This window comes from Rhinolophus sinicus, chromosome 4 (assembly GCF_057876585.1).
Source record: "Rhinolophus sinicus isolate RSI-liver-muscle chromosome 4, RSI-T2T, whole genome shotgun sequence".
Classification (NCBI taxonomy): Eukaryota; Metazoa; Chordata; class Mammalia; order Chiroptera; family Rhinolophidae; genus Rhinolophus; species Rhinolophus sinicus.
The window spans coordinates 16,649,907-16,671,157 of NC_142504.1; the positions used below are offsets into that span (position 1 = coordinate 16,649,907).

Consider the following 21,251-nt stretch of genomic DNA (forward strand, 5'->3'; position numbering starts at 1 on the left):
ATAACTTATCAGTGCACATATTTGAGTACGCTTCCATTTTTCTTTGTAGCAGGGTTCTTTGATTTTAGGTTGCAGAAGTAGACTGAAGCAGTAAGAAAATAGGTTTCATTGAGAGGATGCTGTGGGGTTCACAGACTTAAGGGAAGAAGGGTGCCCTTAGGTGTTGGGAAGAACAGTCCCCAGGCCAGCACTTGGAGTTTTAGAGAAATGCTTGGGTTATTGAGTGACTCACCTTCAACTGCCTGCCCGTGTGTCTTGGCTCCATACGCAGTGTCCAGGGAGTGAGACTGATTGGCTAGCGTGATCAAGAAGTGTGAAGACCCATAATTGGCAGCCCCCACAGAACCTCATGGGCTGGGACAGGACAAGTTCCTAAAGGAAGGAAAGCCAGAGAGAAAAATTCACACATACCCACCCTATTTTCTTAGCAACATTTGAGATTATTGTTGAGGTCTCTTTCATTTCTGTTTTGTCAATGTGTTCAGTTTGAAGGCTAGGAAAATACTTTTCTTTCATTGATGCCTGTTAGCTGCTCTAATCTCTCTGCCTGCTTGAATCTTCAAGACTCACATAAGGAGAGGATAGGAAGAATGAGGGGTAGGACAGGCTTAAACTGGCTGGGGTGGGAAAGATGGTGGATTTGACTTTGAATTTGTTATGTAAAGTGCCACTGGGGCAGGCAAGTAGCTCCAATCCAGCACCCAACTGGAAATATGGGTCTTAAGCTCACAATAAAAACCAGGACCTGAGAATGTAGTTTTGGAAGATAGCTACATAGCACTCATTCAATCTCTTAATTAGGTATTAAAGAAGCAATTATTTAATACCCACTACATACCAGATACTGTATTAGAGGCTAGAATAGCAAAGTGGAATAAGTTAAGGGACCAATTCTTAAGAAGCTTATAGTTTTCAGAGACAATGGACAAGTAACTCAATAATTGTGATATAGTGTCCATTAGGGCAATGTCTGTTGTTTACTCCAGGGCGCCAGCGGAATACAAAGAAAGGGCACCTAAAGTGGTTTCAGATCAATTGCCAAGTTATCACTTGCATTAATAGGACACATTCCTACTCCGGATTCTGCTTGATCATTGGAATTTGTCCCTGTCCTGGACCCCTCCTGTGCCCCTGCCTTGTTAGACCTACCCCTACGCAGCATCTTGACTGGTCTGTACTATTTCGAGCGTCCTATAGTCCTGGCACTGGCAATAAAATACTATAGGGGTAGAGATTTGGCTTAACCAGGAACAACTAATAATAATAAAGATATTCCATTATATGTGAGAGATATGTAGATATGACCCCTCAAATTTTCAGTCAGTTATTTATTTATTTTTGATACTCTGTTCATTTCTCAGTATTCCCTAGTCAACCTCTTCTTTTTCAGCTCAATTAACTACTACATTAGCAAATGTATACTTAAAAACTAACTCTCTAGTCATCCAACTAAAATTACTATTTCAGTTGCACTATTTAACTTCATTAGGGTCCTGGAAGAGGTGACCTAGAATAGAAATAATTCAGAATCCATTTTCCGTCTTCTCAGCGACTAAATGCATATTTATTCGTTAGCTTTAAACACTTGTTCTGAACATAGAGTACACTATGTTTTTGCAAGGAGTGCTGACACCCTTTGTAGTCCTAATGCTTAATCTGCATTATTTTTTCTTTTAATTACATTGTATAAAAATGTACTACACGTCAGTCTTAAAAGATGTTAATGAGAGTTGTATAATAGTCTGCTTTTCCCAATTATTTAAAGTACCCTTTTCTTGGCCTTGATTCTTTATTATCTTTTAAAAGAATGCTTGATGTTTTTTGTTGTATTTTTTTAAAATAAGCATTTATGCATAAAAGCTTATTGATCAGCTTTTGAGGGGACATTTCAGTCTTAAAACTCATGTACACTCTCCAAGTAAGATGTTAATATTAAGCCAGCAACTTTAAAGGCAATTTTTAATTCCTTTTCTTTCTGATCTTACTAGTCTACCATTTCCAGGAATCTTGACATTTACATGTGATATAGCAAGAGGTTGGGAGAAGAATCAAGGTATTATGCTGGCTCAGTAGCCATCAGTCCATCTCAACCTCCAAGGGCCCCCAGGAGAACGAGCTATGCTGACCTACCCTCCAGGCATCACAATGTCAGGACCAGTAGGGCAATATGGTTTTCAGAATACACGACTCATTTATTTTGGTCTCCATACACACCAGTAAGGTATCCGTAGAACCTTAGACGTTCTGGAGCTCACAGCCTTCTTGTACCATCCTTTATTCCCTATAACTCAATTGCTTTTCCATGGGCTTCCAATATTTGTCCCCTTTTTAAACACCCAAACTCTAAGTTTCTTCTTCTATTATATGATCCTAAGATTGTCTCACTCATATAACTTATTGTTTTTTTATCGTGCCTGCTCTCCCAGAACCTTTCTGATCTGGACTCATTGCTTTAAAAAATACTTGTAATTGTGGTAAAGTACATATAACATACATTTACCATCCTTACCATTTTTAAGTGCATAGGTCAGTCGTACTAAGTACATTCACATTGTTGTACAACCAATCTCCAGAGCTTTTTTATCTTGCAAAACTGAAACTCGATGTACCTTAAATAACAAATCTCCCCTTTCCCCTCCCCCCAGTCCCTGGCAACTACCCTTCTACTTTCTGTCTGTGAGTTTGACTAGTCCAGATACCACATATAAGTGAAATTATATAGTATTTGTCTTTTTGTGGCTGGCTTATTTCACTTCATATAATGCCCTCAAGTTTCATCCATGTTGTTGCATGTGTCAGAATTTCCTTCCTTTTTTAGGCTGAATAATATTCCATTGCTTGTATATATCACATTTTGTTTATGCATTCATCTACAGGTGGTCATTTGGTTTGTTTTCATCTTTTGGCTATTGTGAAGACTGCTGCTATGAATGTGGATGTACAAATAATCTTCAAGAACAGACTCATTCTTTTTGTTGACATATACTTACCTATTTTTAAATCAACATTGTGTCATGGAAAATTTCAAACCTGTGAAAAAGTAGATAAAATAGTTTAATGAACTTCATAACACCTGTCACAGCTTCAACAGTTATCAACTTGTAGTTTGTGTTTAAATTACGTCTACATATCTATGTACAATAACTACTCTGGATTATTTTGAAGCAAATTCCACACATCATATAATTTCATCTGTTAATATTTCAGAATGTATCTCAAAAGAAGGACTCTTTTTAAAGGTAAAGCCACAATATCATTTTTACACCAAAAAATGTAACAATAATTCCCCATAATCAAAAATCCAATAAGTGTTCACATTATCCCAATTGCCTTTAAAAAATTATCTGAATTATCTCTATTTGAATTGCAATCCAAATGAAGTCCACATATTGTGATTGATTCATTATCTCTTAAGTTTCCTTTTATCTACATATTTCCCTTCTTTTTTCTTTTCCCTGAAATTTCCCTAAAAAAGCTGTATTTTTTAATTCTGAGATTTCCAAACTTTGAATTTTGCTTATTTTATTGCTGTAATTCATTTAACACTATCCTCAGTCCCCTGATTTTCTTACATACAAGTTGATAGTTGGATTTAAATGCTTAATCAGACTTAGATTTTTTTTTTTTTTGCCAAGCCTAACATATAGATGGTGTCGTGTTTTTCCATTGCGCAATACTTAATGTCTGGTTGTCTCTTTTTTGTGTGATTATTACTGACTATTAATAATCAGTACTGATTATTACTTTGAGTGATCCATCAATTCACTCAAAGTTTCAAAATGGAGATATTCTAATTCTGTTACTCTTTATTTGTTAACTAAAAGCAGAATGCCACAATTCCATACAATGTCCTCTCATTAATTATTTATTAATAGTTTTCCTGAGGTATAGTCTAATAGAAAAGTAAGAATAAATGCTTATTTTTCTTTATTTTGCAGTTTTCTAAGAATGAGTTCACTCCCAAGCATCCTCCAAAGGTGACCAATAAAATTTCTCTTCTTTTAGTAGTATATTTTGGAACTCGTTGATTTAAAACATACTTGATGTGTTTGAATTTATTGTACTTACTCTTGCTATGACCCCGATGGTCATTAATAAATTCTGAGATATTGAACATGTTCCAGGATCATTTTTTACTTTTGATCCCCAGGCCAAGCATGGTATCAGCCATTCCTCCAAAGAACCTTGGTTTCTTTTTTGGGAAATGGTATCTAGGTATGATAATCTGGTTACCAAGGGTGCTTGTTGCCACTGCATTTGTTGTTTTCAGTGGACTGATTTAGCAAATAAGTGTTTTGTTTTGTTTTCTAAGTGAAATATATCTTGAGTTCATATTGATACTTGGATTTCATTTTCTGGACTGGAGTGTTTTTAATCTCATGAATCTTATGTCTGTATTTCCTTTTACTTAATGCCACAAAAAATTGGTTCATGCCAGTATAATTTTTCTCTTTTTTCCTTTACTCCATAATAGACATACAAGAATATTAGAATAAGAACACCAACACTACCACCCATAATAAGAATACTGAAAACAATTTAAAAATTTTTTTCTATAGTTATTTTTGTTATTAGGATATACTCATATTTCACTAGGGATGTGTACAATGAAATTACTATGTTTAAAACCACTTGGAAAGTTTCCTCTCTGTGTGGTTATACCACTAATTAGATATACAATTAAATTCTATTGTTTTATTTTACTTTTATTTATGATTATTTGAAAATATTGGTTTATCATCATGGAAAATATTTACCTGGTCCAAAAATCAAATCAAAGTAAGATATATTTTTTAAAGTTTAGCTTCTATCCCCATTCTTTCCACCTGTGAGTGCTTTATAGCTTTCACTTTAATCCATTATTTATTGTAAATCTAGTACTTGTTTATTTTATTGATTGAGTACATTTTACTTTTACCAAGAAAATATAAAATAAAAAATATTCCCCAATACAAAATATTTGATATTTATATCTTTGGAATTACTAAATTCTAGGAGATGATTCTAGCAGTAGATGTGTAACAAAGAAGAGAGGCTCAATATGGGAGCACAAGAGAAAGGGAGAGAACAGTACGCGGTGAGGTTGATAGGACTGTACGAGAGGAGCTTGGCTTTTACGCAGAGTGACAGAGGGGCCACTGGAGGTTCTGAACAAAGGAGCCCCGTGATCTGACTTAGATTTTAACAAGAACGCCAGACTGATGTGTTGAGACTAGCCTGGAGGGGGTGGAAGGGGGGCATAGGAAAAGAGACCAGTTAGGGTATTAGTGATATAGTGAGAGAAGACGGTGACTCGCAGGTAAGCGTGATGAGAAGTGACTGGATTCTGGATATATTTTGAATATAGATCCTCTTGGGAGCAACTTCATTCAAGGTAAGAAGAATCCAGGGCCATTTGCAGGTGAGGAGGAAGACGAATACGGAAAACAAAATGAATGATTTCACTAAAACCTCTCTAAGACATGGCAGCCCAAGCAGCCCTAATTTGGGGACCCTCTAACCACGTGACACTGATAGGGGTCCATGTGATACGGTCTCTGGTGCCTGTCACCTGGAGATGGCAGAGCCTGGAGGGAAATGGAGTGTTAGAGAGGCAGGCCAGACCAGAGCGAGAGGGAAAACGTGTGTGAGTGCTTTAGACCACCCCAAAGACTCCAAATGCTACCTGGCACACTTTGTAGTCTGTTCTGTCAGCATAGATGTGGATATGTCAGTGACATTTGGATCATTACCATTAATGTGACCCCATTTGAGCCCACAGGTTTGTGAAAGTCCAAGAACTATGGTTATAGATTGAATCTGCCTGGACCAAAGGAACCACATTGGTTCTTCCCCACAACCCCAGGGAGAAGTTAGCCTATCCATGCTGAGTCAGAAAGCCACTGGTCAGATTCACAACTGGTTAAGACAAGGGCTCAATGGATAAGTCAGCCTTCTGGAGCACATGTCTGTGTGGCAAAGATGCCATGAGGAGAGGGGCACAGGTCCAGCAAAGTGGCAGGTAACAATCAGTGATTATTGCCACTTGCCAACAAGCGTGGCCTGCTCACACCATCTCCACCGGTTGGCACGGGATCACTGCTATATTCACATGGTTGGTGTAAAGACAGTGGTACCTTTCTGTTCACCCACAACCTAAAAGGCCAGTGCATAGACATTTTTCAAAGTGTTCTCACCCTTAAAGTAGAGATTAATAGTGATGCTTAACCCAGGTGGACATAGAACAGATTCTCATCCATTTGTGCCTGAATTGTTCAATTGACTTAAACACATATTGAAGGTTTATTAGATGCCAGACACGATGCACGATGCTAGGCTCTGAGGATGTAGAAATAAATAAAACATGGCCTCTGTCCTTTTAGAGTTCATTGTTTAGCGACAGGAGACTAAAACAGAAAATAATTTCTGTACAATATGGTAAATCCCATGGCAAGTCACACATAAGGTGTTTTGAGGGGCATGGAAGTGGGACTCCAACCCAGCTCAGGGTTAAAAAGTGGCTTCCTGAAGCAGGTGATGCCTAGACTGCACTGGACGCTGAGGGGGGGTGAAGTGGGTCAGTAGAATGAAGGTGCTGCAAAAAAGGGTCTCCCAGGGAGGAGCAGGACGACACCAGGAATGAAGTCACGCAGTCCTCAGTGTATCATGGTCACTGAGGCCTAGGCTGGACCCATCCGCAGGGGCCGAGAAAACCTTAAACGCCACTTTAATGCACTTGCACTTTGTTCCGGGGATGCCCATAAGCCACTGAGGGCTTTCAGGGTGGAGGTATTAGGAATGAAGAGGACAGAGCGGATACGAGAAATATCTGTTTGTTATCATTTTGTAACCAGAAACAAAGCATTTTCTGTATACAAAATTCAAACATTATTCTAACACATAATATGGAAAGTGAAAATTACCCGCCCCTCCAAAAAAATCATTAATGATTGGGTTACTATTCCTTCAATTTGTTTCATTCTGTAAATGACTTGTTAATGTTGGGGATGGGTGAAAATTAGGTAATACCATAATACCTATTTACAACTAGCTTTTCATTTTTTAATGTATTTTGGACACTTTTGTATTTTCCCATAGATGTATCTTTTTTTTTAATGTGGTATATATTCTACTATATGAATGAAACATTATTTATTGATTGATTGATGAATATTTAGAGCCTTCCCAACTTTTCTTTCTTTTCTTTTCTAAATCAAAGTAATGAATATATCTAGTGTAGGACAGCAAGTAACACAACTGGGCTTATGATGAAAAACAGGAGTTTCCTGTCTCATTTCTCTCCGTTTCCTTTTCTCTCAGGCAATTCCCATCAATTCTGGTTGTGATTTTAAGTGCTGTTTCTTGATTTTTCTTTTTTATTATTTATTAAATTTATTTGGGTGACACTGGTTAGTAAAATTATAGTTTCAAGTGTACATTTTTATAATACATCATATAATACATTGTGTGCTCACCATCCAGAGTCAGTTTTCCTTCCATCACCATATATTTGACCCCCTTTACCCTCTTCTACCATAGCCCCACCCCCTTACCCTCTAGTAACCACTAAACTGTTGTCTGTGTCTATGAATTTTTGTTTCTTTGTTTTTCTTTTTCCTTTGTTGTTTGCAATTTTATATCCCACATATGAGTGAAATCGTATGGTTCTTGACTTTTTCTGACTATTTCACTTGGCATGATAATCTCAAGATCCATCCATGTTATCTCACATGGTAGTATTTCCTCTTTTCTTTTAGCAAAGTAGTATTCCATTGTGTACCACATCTTCTTTATCCAATCATCTATCGAAGGACACTTTGGTTGTTCCCATGTCTTGACCACTGTAAATAACGCTGTAGTGAACATCAGGGGACATGTATCTTTACAGATAAATGTTTTCAGAATTTTTGGGTACCCAGAAGAGGGATTGCTGGGTTGTATGGTAATTCTATTCTTAATTTTTTGAGGAATCTCCATACTGTTTTCCATAGTGGCTGTACCAATTTACATTGCTATTGGTAGTAAGTCTTCAGGGTTTTGTATATAGAGAATCATGTCATCTGCAAAAAAGTGACAGTCTAACTTCTTCATTCCCAATTTGGATGCCGTTTATTTCTTTTACTTGCCTGATTGCTCTGGCTAGGACTTCCAATACTGTGTTGAATAACAGTGCTGATCTTAGAGGAAAAGCTTTCAGTTTTTCACCATTATGTATGATATTCGCTGAGAGTTTGTCATATATGGCCTTTGTTATGTTGAGGTACTTTTCTTCTATACCCATCTTATTAAGTGTTTTAATCATAAATGGATGTTGTATCTTGTCAAATACTTTTTCTATATCTATTGATGTAATCATGTAATTTTTATCTTTTGTGTTATGTGGTGTATCACATTGATTGATTTGCATATGTTGAACCATCCTTGTGCCTCTGGAATGAACCCCACTTGATCATGATGCTTAATTTTGTTAATATATTGTTGCATTGCATTTGCTAGCATTTTGCGTAGGATTTTTGCATCTGTATTCATCAGAGATATTGGTCTGTAGTTTTCTTGTTTTGTGTTATCCTTACCAGGTTTTGGTGTCAGGGTAATGTTGGCCTTGTAAAATGAGTTAGGAGGTATTGTCTTTTCTTCAATTTTTTGGAAGAGCTTGTGGAGGACAGATATTAAATCATCTTTGAATATTTGGTAGAATTCACTAATGAAGCCATCTGGTCCTGGACTTTTGCTTTTGGAGAGGTTTTGGATGGTTGTTTCAACTTCTAGTTCACTGCTGATCAATCTATTTAGATTTCCCAGTTCATCATGACTCAGTCTAGATTTTTCAATTTTAGATGTTATTTATTCAGATTCTAAAATTAAGGATAAGAAATAGGCTTTCTTAGAATCCCCCTCCCCAACATATACACAAAACACTTTCCTTTATCCCATCTTCCCAGTATAATTAAATCCATATTTTTAACTAAATCAGTATTCAGTGTTGACAATATTATGATATGGAATTATTATTCAGAGTTGATCCATGTAGGTTTGAGTGATTACATTTATTTTCATATATATGTTTTTTCTTTTCTTTTTCTTTTTTTTTTTTTTGTCTGTGAAGCAGTCACTAATCCATCTCAAAACCTTTACCAAACTGTAATAACATCTACAGCATGTTCCAGCACATCACATGTCGTAGCAGTTTCACTTTCTTCTTGGAGGCATCCTTCCAGCAGTCCTCCATCATCTTGCTCCCTTTTGGATGGGTTCTTCCCTGGGCTTGTTGAACAGTCATCGCCCTAGGATTTCTCATCCCCATTACCCTGGGAATTCCATTCTCCCTCTCATCGTGGGGCCCCTGTTTCCTAGTTTCCATAGCTTCCTTTATTTGGTTTATTCCCTTGTTTTGGTACAGTGGATCATCCAGCAGCTTCCTGAGAAATATCTTAAAGCATTTTACGACATTTTTTGGAGGTAGAATTCACAGGTTTGAGGATCAATTGGACATAGGGTGATGAGAGAGAGAAAGGAATAAGAAATGACCCCCACGCTTTTGTATGAAGTACCTAAATGTCTGAGTGTGTAAGTTGGGGTTTGAAGATGGAGTGAACATACTGGATGCATTGAGTTACCTGAGATGTCTGGATGCAGCAACTAGCGAATACCTATCTGAATTGCAGGACAGACGTCAAGGACAGAGATCCTGAATTTGTAGTTGTCTATTTGGAAGTCGTTGCTAAACTATGAGAGTAAATGAAATTAGTTGGGGAAAGGATGGAGAATGAAGGGAAGAGTGAGCTGAGGATAAAGTCCGGTTACACATGAATATTTAAAGTGTAAGCCAGGGAAAAAAAACCCCATGAAGAATGTTGAGAAGAAACCATTAGAGAGGTGGAGGAATCAGGATGAATTAGAGCCAGTGGACAACAGAGACGGATCATAAGAAGGTATGTATAACATAAACAGAGAATTTTATGAAGGCAGGAGGGGGGGACTATTAAACTAATGGTAAAATGGCAAAAAGATAAAAATGTTACTGCAACATTGGTTGTCATGGTAAAAACTGGAAACAAACTTAGCACTCATCCTCTAGAGAATGTGTTATATAAATAGTGGTATACATAAGTCATTGGAGTACTATGCCTCCATCAAAAATTACAGATTTATGCTTACTGACATTTATACTCATTGCTCAGGAAAAGCAATGTAAGTTACTGAAAAACAAGTATTATATGTTCCAATTTATGTAAATCTCTATACACATAACCATCTGCTTGCTCATGTAGGCACAGACGAGAGAGGTGCTTGAAAGAATGTTCCCCAAAATGCTAATGGCAATTATCTCTGGAAGAGGAGATTTGGGGTAAGTTTGACTTTCTTCTTTGCATTTTAAGTATCGCTTACATTTTTTTGTAATTATAATTATGTAATTATAATAATTGTGTAATTAAATTATGTAATTATATAATTTAAAAAGCTGCATGTGTGGGGAAAAGAACTACATGGGGACTCTCTGTACCTTCTGCTCAATTTTGCTATGAACCTAAAATTGCTTTTAAAGAAGTCTAATAAAATTTTTTAAAAATAAATCTGTTTTTAAAAAATAAAATGTTAATGGTGTGAAATACTGCAGAGAGATTGAGTAGTTAAATACTGTGAAGTGGGAACAGACGGTAAGTTAGAATAAGCTGAGAAGTAAATGGGGCTTGAAGATAATAAGATGCCCAAGATCTTTCTAGAAGTTTGAATGAGAAGGGAGGGTGAGAGATAGAGAGAGTGATAGGTAGAGGAAGACAATAACTCTCTCTTTTTTTTTCCAACTCCTCTTCTCCCTTCCTTTAATTCTATGTGTACTGTTGCCAGGTGAATTCCCCAAATACTGCATTACCTTGTCATTCCTATCCCAGATTTCAGTGGCTTCCACCCAATGAAGGTGAAACAGCCTGGTTGCTTTTCAGAGGCCTCCATAGCCTGAATTCAATCACCATTCCCCATATTAACCTGCTTTTCCTCTCAAACCAATTTTTTAAAAAATACTTAAATGATAGTTATTCATCATGTGCTATAGGCCAGGCACTCTTAAAATCACTGGGTAGGCAAGGACAAAATAGTTATGGCGCCTGCCAGCCCTGCAGTCATAAACCAGTGAGGATGTTGGACTTCCATAGAGCTAATGGCAGTACAGAGTAATAGGGGCTGTCACTGATTCATGGGCCAATTGTGTAGCCCCCATAGCAAGGGACCATGAATGCCCATATTTGTGTGCTGTTGCTTCTGGGGTCCAGTTCATCACCTCTTTATTCTTTTTAAACACCTGAATCCTCCTTCCCTTTCATGCCATAGATCAAGTCCAATACTGACATCTTTTTTCTTATGACTTGCGTAGCACTTACTCTTTTATTTTTCCTTTACCTTTCTGATCGTATAACACCTCCTATCCATAGTTACCTACTTGTGTGGATGAACCATCTCTTCATAGCTACTACGAGCTTTGAAAACTGCCACAGCACCTAGCACAGGGTAAAGCATGTAGCAAGTGTTCAGTCACTGCCTGCTGAAACGTACCAGGAAACTGCCCACCGCAGCTGTTTAATATTTAAAAGTAAAATAAAATTAACTTCAAAGGTGATATATTTGGGAGCATCCTCATGCCCCCGGTTAGGTGACATCAAGTCTGAGGGGTGGAGGGGGAGGGGTGACAGGATGGCATTACTAAGACTTCAGAAGCCTGGAATTTAAAGTGATGAGAAAAAAAATTAGAGAAAAGATTGGACGATAGAACCCGATCAAGATAGCATACACAATAAATAAACCCCAACTCAATTATTATGTAAGACAGAAAATAAAACCTCAATTATTATTCAAGATGATAAAAGCATTAAGTATGCTCTAAGTATGAGGTGGCATTATGAGTCTATGGTTAAAGAGACAGTCGCAATAATGAATATGGAAACGGCAGTAGGACCCTGCCAAGGCTGAGAAGTCACCTTTATAACAGATGTGACAGAAATGATGCCCTTACAGTATCATGATGCCCTGACAAGGGTAGCACATCTAGCTTTCATCTTAATAGTTAAAGAGGAAATGGGCAAACATCGCAGAGTCCTGTTTCCCAAATTTTGTTTCACTGAACATTAGGTCAGCGGGGTGTTAATGGGCGTTCCATTTTTAACGTGGTCTAATGAAACTGGGAAATGTTATTATACAACACCCTGAAATCTTTTGGTTAAAATGATGTGAAGGAACTGTGAAGAGAGTTTAAAAGAGATTTCTTTTTAGGAGTAAAATAAAACTGAAGGAAGAACAGTGGCTGTAAGTAGTAGGAGGGTTATTATAAGCTGGATACCTCACAGCTGCTTTATCTCCATAAAGTCAGAAATTGACCAATGGCAGCAACAGAGAGATGGGTTAGAAATGGACTGCCTAGTGAGGGTGTGAGAGGAAAATATTAAATTATTATTGTGAGCGAGCATATCTTCTTCAACTTTGGACACACGATAAGAAAGAAAAACCATTTAAGGATGATTTATGTGTATTGCTGCCTGGAGCTGCCAGGCAGGTGACCCTTTGAATTTCTTTCTCAGTCCAGAATTCCATGAGTCTGGTACGAGGTGAGGGATATGATTGTAAGAAAATCTGGTTCCAGCTCTACTTCTGCCACCAACCTACTGAACCATCTATAAAATGACGATCATGACGTCTCATACTATCCTACAGGGATTTCGCCAGGATGAATTAATTATACCGTGCTTGTCAGGTGCTTTCAGCTTTGTGGAGAAAAGATATTCGATGTTGTCTTTGATGGTAAGAGGTTGAACCATATGAAATTGCTGGTGTTTGACCATTTACAACCTGTAAAAATGGCCATTTCTTATGGTTTAACCAAGTAAAATTCATCATTCATTGAGTCGGCTGCATGGCCGGCATGGGCTGGTTCTGGGAAGTCAAGATGATTAAGGCATTATTCCTGCCCTCAGAGAGCTCGCAGGCTAGGGAGGGCAACGGACACTTGAATAAAACATTGCAATGCGGGTGGACAAGTGCTAGAGTGGAAGCATTACAAGATGCTGTGTGTAAAAGAGAGAGCCAGTGATTGCGCGGGGCCAGGAAGGGAAGAGGTGAGCAAAGAGTGGCTGTGAAGAGGACATAACTTTAACTTAGGCTGGATGCTGAAGGTTGAGAAATCCACTGAGTGAGAAGGGCCACTCTAAGCAGAGGAAACAGCTGTGCAAAAACAAAGCGCTGTGAAAAAGCCTTTCTGGAGGAAAAAAATACCATTGAAAGATGAAATAATATTAAGAGAAGGAGATGAGTCAAATCTTCCCTAAGTCATTCCTGATAGAATGGCGTCTTATTGAACGTGACTCCGTTCTTTTTTTATCATCTCTTGTTCTTGTTTAATAGGGATCGTGCAAGTTTTTTTCAGAATGACTGCAGTGCAGGACGCCTTTGAGAGCAGAAAAAGATGTGAAGCCAGAGAGGCTCCCTGGGGCCCCATGTGTAGCAGTTAGAAGGGGCGCCCTCCTGTGGCTGCTGCGCAGGGGCCAGAGAATTTCAGGTGGGGTAATGACGTGATTCGCTTTGGGAGAAGAAAGGCCACAGTGGTGGTTTTAGGGAGGAGAAATGAAAAGCGGATGCTCGCGGAAGGGAGGGCAGTCATTGGGGTACAATAAAGAGGAGCGAACCCCAGCAAGCGGCAACATTTAGGGGACAAGAGCAGTTTGGGAGACAGGAGAACCAAAGAGGGTGAGTTACCAAAGTCGAGGGAGAAAAGGGCTTCATGGAGTGACATACATTCAATTAGGTAAAAATGGAAAACTATTCTTCAAATCTAGACGTTGGTCACTGGTGATCTTAGCAAGAGCAGGTCCAGTGGGGGGAACAGAAGTCACATTTCTGTGGATCAAAGCTCAAGGGGAAGTAAGGACCTGGAAGCAATGAATATACTAATTATTTTAAAGTCTACTGACTGGAAAGGAAGGGAGAGAGTAGGATACGCGGAAGAGGCTGTAGAATTGAAGGAAAGGTGATGGTTGTTTTGTTGTTTTCAAAGAGTGGGGAGTCCTGAGCAAGTGTGAAATTGAGGGCAAGAAACCAAGGACAGGGAGGGACAAAGCTTGAGGTCACAGAATGAGTAGGAAGCAACGGTTTCAAACATCCAGGGAGGTTCTGTCTTCCTTCCAGACTAGGGGAAATTGGTGAGAATGGATGCAGATATGGAAACACTTGATGGTGAGGCTGACATGAAAAGGAATTACCATTATTTTAACTTCCTGTTCTCTGTGAAGTAGAAGCAACGTCATCTGTAGGGTTAGGATGGAAGAGGAGAGCTTGGCAAAGGCATTGGGGGTGTGAGATGGCTGCTGAGAGGTGACCAGGGCAAGGTACCTTTTGAAAGCAGCACTGAGGGCCCGGCAGAAGCTGGAAGCCACAACCTGTGGTGACTGATTTCCGTGTCTGTGTTATGTTTTTCCAAGCAATGTTTGGCAGCATGGATGTAGGAGGTTAGGAAGATGAGCATGAGACATGGTGGAAGGGTAGTGAGGAAGGAGGGCTCATGGAGGAGTGGTTGATGAGGTGAACCATCATGTGATCAGAGGTATGCAGGACAGGAAGTAAAGCTTCCACGTAACTGATGGGCCTGGGACAATGAATGGATTCAGGCTACCTACGCTGAGGTTTCATGAGGTCTCCAAAGACAAGCATGGTCAGAGCAAAGACCGAGAGGGAATTAGATGCATAAGAGGATATGGCTGGGAAGTGGCTGATCAGAGGTCAAGGTCTAAGTAGTGAAGTAGTTCAAGGTCATAACAAGAGTGGGTTGTTCAAGTAGGGCAGAGATGAAAGTAGATGGGGCCAAGCAGATTAAGAAACTTTCAGGCAAGGGTGAGTGATGGGTCTTCTGCAAATATGTTTCCTTGCTTGGGATGGTGGAAGAGTTAGAGAAGGTAGAGATTATGGATCAGGCACCAACTTGTTGTTTAGGAAAATACATTCAAAAAAATTCAATCTCTCTTTGAGAATAGTCTTGGTTTCATGTGCCAAAATCTCCTACTGTAACACTTACTTCCTTTTCTTTCCCTGTAATAGGATCAGAATTGGTCCCTCTTCTTTGATAAGTGGGACTGTGCCTTGCTCTTGGTCTCTTCTCTTTCCCTGCCTCCCTCTAGTTTCCCCATCTTTTGCTGCCACCCGAGGCTAGTGGGTGGTTCAGCAATTGCCTTCTGTTTTTGCCAATCATCATCACTTATTTAACCTGCCTGAGGCGCTGATGTTAACATTTTTGGGGCCATAGAGCTTTACTTTCATATATGAGTAGACGTTTCAGAGCCCAGATCCTGTCATCCTTCTCCTCTCTGGGATCAAAGGTTTCTATATCATTCTACCCCCACCCATGAGGAAGGTGTCTACCAATCCATTCTGCTTCTGCCAAAGCTGCTTGACAAGTTCAACATAAACAGTTAGAAATAGATTTTTCATCAATGCAACATATTAAAGTCTTAATGCACAAAGGAACAGTGTAGTTCACCTTTTTTTTTTTTTTTTTTTTTTTTTTTTTTTAGAAAGGATAGTATGCCAAACATCAAGCTTTAGGATTTTCCTGTGGACACACACTGAATAACTCTACTCTAACTCTACTGCTTGCCATAGTCCTTCCTGCAGCAGGGACCACAAAGCTGTATCAAGTTAAAAGTTCTGGGGATTCTCGTCTAGGATCATACAAACCCAGTTTAGCTTCCCTTTGTGTTACTGCTGCCGGGCCCCTTTGGGAGTCTTTCTCAGCTTCACAATGCCCCCTATGAAGTGAGTCAGCACTTCTGTGTTTGTCTAACTTCTAAGGTTACTGAAGCACCAAGGGGAACAGAGTTTGTCCAAAGTCACGCTGCAGGATCATGGCAGGCTAAAATCAGACTGAGAACTTGTTCCTATTAGTCAGTGCTCCTGGAACCTTTTCACGTCTACTGGACGCAGTTATGTTGACACGAGTCCGGCACTTTTCTGTCTTTAAATAGTCCACTGGCAGTCATGATTGTAAGTCACTTTGCGGGGTTAGTGCAGGTCCTGTGTGAAGTTCAGACTGTGGTTTGAAGGGATTCTGACAGTTCCTGCCAAATATAATATTTAGATCTTAGAGTGAGAAAAATGATGCAAGATGGCAGGAAGATCCAGCGGAGACTGAAAAAAAAATGGCTCTTCCTCTGCTTTTCAACTGGCAGTGATATCCCACACTCGTTTTCTTTTTCCTTCTGGAAAATTCTTCTACGTTCAAAATCCCTTTTCCCTTGAAACAATTAGATTGGATGTTCAGGATGCAGTATATCCATGTGCACTGTTATTATTAGTCTCCAGAAACTCTTCATACAGTGTGCCAGGATACAGGGCAGGAGAGAAGGGCAGTTTCAGATGGCTAGCATTCTAAATTTATCACGCATTTTCTTAGCTTCTTTTCCTTAAACGTAATTTTGAAGAGGCAGGAATCCAGGAGAGCAGATGTGGTCTTTTGTTATTTACAGCTTGTTACTTTCCCCCACGTTAAAAATTGTAGTCCTCTTTCACCAATAATTGATCATAAAATTAGCCAGCATAAACAAAAAACACAAAATGAAGGGCCTTCGTTAGCAAACGAGGGTCTTAGCATTGAAAGAGGTGTTGGGCCAACCACCTACGGCAAAGCAGGAATCTGTTCTCCAGCATCCTTGAGGAGATATCCAGCTCAGTGGTTTGCAAACTCTGCTGTACATTAGAATCACCAGGGGAGTTTTTAAAGACCCCAATGCCAGGGTCACCCCAAATCAATTAAATTAGCATTTCTGGGAATTGGGCCAAGGCATCAGCATTTTTAAAAACTTTCCTAGGGATTATAACATGTAACCAAGTTTTGACTAATGATCTAGCTTCTGCTGAGCTGTGTCCCATGATGAAGAGTCCTTGCTTTTTGGGGTGACCATTCATTGATGGACAGCCCATTCTGTTAGAACAGGAATTAGTGCCTCTTTGGAAACCCCACGGAACCAGTCAGCTCCCTCCTTTGCTGGCTAGCCCTTCAAACATGTAAAGATATTTGCAACATACTAAACTCTATTAACTATAGCTTTATCCTTTCTATGGCCCAAAATATAAATTTAAATTAAACTTTTAGAAATACTGTTTTGTACACCTGAAATCTATGTAACTTTACTAATAATTGTCACCCCAATAAATTTAATTTAAAAAAAAAAGAAATACTGTTTTGTAATATGGATTTGTTTTCTTTTTTTTCTTTTATTTTATTTACTCTTTGGCTATCATCCTGTCCCAATTTCATTATTTTGGACTCTTGGTGAAACAGTTTGACAACTGTAGAGAAAAAGGTTAGATTGCTCTCAAAATTAAAGTGAACAGATTTCTGAGGAGCCAGTAGGGGACATGAGATGTTTTCCTCCTTTCCATCAGCTGTCATGTTCCCAGCGGCCTGGTTCATCCTGTCCCTTGGCCCAGCACTGGCTGTCTTTCCTGTCTCTCTTTGCTGTCCCACTTGCTTATGCGCTCCCATCGTCAGAGTCACTGTTTGAGCCTGGGTGATGGCCAGGCCTGCAGAAGTGTGGCAGAAGGAAGAAGATGACGAGAGAAGAAGAAGATGTCATTGTCACACCCCAATTTAGGAACTCAGATGCTGTGTCTCAGAGGCTGGATCTAGCACCATATGATAAATTCTGGACTCATCGTGTGGATTTGAGTCCTGGCTCCCTCCCTCACTGCGGGGGCAAACTTGCAAAAGGCTCTTAACTGATTGGAGCCTCAGTTTCTTCATCTGTCAACCAAGAGTAATAACAATGACTAACCTCTAGGAAATAAAAATAATCTGTGTAATTTACTTGGTACAACACCTGGTGTATAGCTCGTGCCTAAAAAGAATAAGCTTTTGTTGTCTGATTACGACTCCCACCTGCCCCTCCCCCACAATCTCGCCCTGGTCCACAGGCCAGCCACCTACTCACTTCTAATCCAAGGTCCCACTTCAGCTGCCCAACAATATTGTCGCCATAGCTTCTGCCAGCCTCGTCCCTGAGCCCTGTCTAGTGCTTCACTTAGACTTTCAAGTCCAGTACCTTGTCATTCAACACCTCCCCTGGGCTCATAATGCCTCCCACAAGCACTGAGAAAAAAAAAAAAAGTTAATATTAGCTCTTATTCTACGGACTCACATAGGTTGGAAGGGAGAACCAGCAGCAAAAATCTTGCTCCTGATCAGAGTGTTTTTGGGTTTTTTTTGGTTTTTTTTTCTGCTTTCAGTTGTTTTTCTCAAGAGGGCCTATGAAATTGAACCTGGAACTATGATTTGTCCTTTCTTCAAAGCCTGCCGGGAAAATCATTAAGTTTTTAGCGGGCACCGAAGGATAGACTCTTATTTCCCTTTCTGTTTAACAAACATTACATTTTTGACCAGGCGCTCTCAAACTCCACATACTAGCAATACCGCTTTCATTTCACTGGCTTCCTCATTTCATTTTATCAGTCCTGCCAGCAAAACTCTGGGAATGCGATCTGTTAGGCCTGGTCTTCACCAGCCAAGATTTGAAGGGTGCAACAGATTGAAGAGTTTCCAACTACAAAACAGTGTTTCCAATATGTGTTCAGTGAGCAATGAAATGCTTCCTCGCAGGAATCCTTGCTCCCTCTGTTGGGTAAATGGATGACTTTCCAGGGATGTTGCATAAAAGAGTGATTAAGAAAAAATGGCTGTAGGCAGCAGCAAGATGGATTCTTCAGCCCAGTATACATTCCTGGCTGTTTCAAAACAAGTTTAAATTAGGTCCTGTAGCCATTCAACCATGTCCCCAGAAGTCTGTGCTTAAGTCACAGTCACCCGTCAGTGAAGGGAAAAGGAGGTTGGTACATTGAGTATTTCTGACCAGTTCTCAGGTACCTGGCATCCCAAAGGCAAAACTAGTTTGACATGGGTCATATTTAAATCCTCCATTTGATTATTACTGCCGGTTTGTCCAGAGTGGCTTCATAGGAAACTGCAAACAGAAAGCAAAGGGGAAAAAAAACAAACTGCCACCCAGAGATGAGAAAAAAAATGTTGGACTCCAAGAACTCGCAATCACTATACTTAAAACAAACCCCCATACTGTTCTCATTTCAAGTTCCAGTCCCTTGATTTTTTTCATTCTAATTTCCATTCACTCAACTTTAAGTGGGTGTATTTTTCCTGATATCAAGGTAGGCTTGCATTCCTTTGTCCAAACACATGAATTTACCTTGCCTGCGTAGGCAGGTAGACATATCCACAAATATACTCGCAGGTATAGCTGCAGGAAGAGGCCCCAACAGCTAATCCTGGCCTAAATATATAGAGAATGTACACACGCTAGAAGGCAGAGTACATCTTCTAAATTCATTCTCGAAGGTAGAGTGCATCTTTGAGTTGAGTTTTTATTGCTTTCTGTAGTAGTGATGAGCTCGTCACTGATCCAATTCTGGGTGGGCAGTAGGAGTTCAGTGTGTAGTATCGGAGCAAAAAGTAGTCTTGCAATATTGACCTTGTTACACCATTATGGAACCCACCAGGTCAACTCCCTTCAGATAATTAACACACACATACACTCACAAACATCTTAAAGTGGGCCTGAAATAGACAACATGTCATTTCCTTTCACATGATCCATTCCTTCATTTAGTCATCAAACAAGTGTTAATTCATTTACTATTAGTATAGACTTGAAACTATGAGCAGCATATTTACCGTTTCCAAAATTCTTGTACTTGTCCTTGACTTACACGAATACCAGGATAAAACAAAATCAGTATTTGTTCTAGTCATCCTGCATGAATGTTTTCCCAGACAAGTGGTTATTTACCATTTTGAGTCAAGATACACTGCTGGAATATTGGAAGGTTTCCTAGAAAGTTCTCTCCTCCCATAGGTCTGGTAATATGGCCAAGGGACTACCCAAAAGGGAAGAGAATATAAATTGATTGTTTGTCTCTCATAGTCTGTCAATATGCCAGGCATTTACATACGTTCCAGCCTTTCATCCTCATAAACACCTAGGACATAGCTACTCTTACTCATTTCATTTTACAGAGAAAACTAGGACTCTGAAAGGTTAAGTAAATTTTCTTCTTAAAACGTTCTGCTCTCATGTTTCAATGGCACATTTTCCTGTTTTTTCCCCTTTCTTCTTCTCAGCCTTTTGGCTAATTCTTCTTCTTCTCTTCTTTATTCATGGCTCAATTTTAGATATTCTCCACCTTTCTTTCCCTGGTGATCTCTTCCAATAAATGGCTTTAAATACTACCCATGCGTTCATGGTTCTCCAATGTGTATCTTCAGCCCCAAACTCTCCTGTTACTACTAAATTTGTATATCCAACTGCCTAGTTAACATCTACATTTAGATGGTGGTTAAGCATCTCCAAATTTGTATGTCCAAATTGGAGACCTTGATTTTCTTTTTCTTTCTAGATCTCTTTCTCTCTGATTTTGAACCCCTTAAGTAAATGACTCCACCAGTCACACAATTGTTCCCAAAAAAAATCCCTCTATTCATTATTATCTCCCCAAAATATAACAAAAACATATTACAAATCTGTTTCCATTTCTCCATCTCCACCTTTGCCAAAACCTTGCTTTGATTGCTGGTAATCTTCTCCTTGCCTAGAGTGTATGTTTGATGGCTGGACCTGCTACAGCCATTTGTGAGTATGAGAGAAAAGGCACAAGAATCACAGAAACATTAGCTCTGATATAATAGATACAAAAGCCATACCTTCAGGCATCATAACCTGAGTAAAAAAAATAACTCCTTTCTTTAATGCAAAGTAGTCATATTATTTCCTAGTGCATGTAGAGGAAAATATTCCTGATATACCTTCTCTCCCCATTCCTATCCATCCATGTCCACACAGCATCTGGAGAGAAAATTTTAAAAAACATTAGCAAGATTTGTTCAGTAACCAGATATTTACTAAGCACATAGTATGTGCTATGAATGCTTCTAGGCGCACACAGATACAAGACACACAAGTGAACAAAGCAAAGAAAGTTGGGACACATCAATGAAAACAAAGACTCTCACCTTTGTGGAGGGAAGAAACATAACAAGCATAATAAGCGAATTACATAGCATGTAAGAGGATGATGTACGACATATGGGGAAAAGGAAAAATAAAGCAGGGTAAGTCTGATCACAAGTGAGAGGAACAATTTTTTTATTAAATTTTATTGGGGTTACAACTGTCAGCAAAGTTACATAGGTTTCAGGTGTACAACTCCGCAGAAGTGCAATTTTAAACAGTGGG

General features: G+C 39.3%; 1 long non-coding RNA gene across 1 annotated transcript in view; it reads right to left on the bottom strand.

The window, feature by feature from the left end:
- Positions 1 to 21,251, bottom strand: part of LOC148758330 (uncharacterized) — a 60,164-nt gene that overhangs the window by 15,628 nt on the left and 23,285 nt on the right. The window contains exons 2-3 of the long non-coding RNA XR_016020978.1: positions 2,991 to 3,030; positions 233 to 372 (exon numbers count right to left, since the gene is read on the bottom strand). This is a non-coding gene — a long non-coding RNA (uncharacterized LOC148758330). The remainder of the gene's footprint in view (positions 1 to 232; positions 373 to 2,990; positions 3,031 to 21,251) is intronic.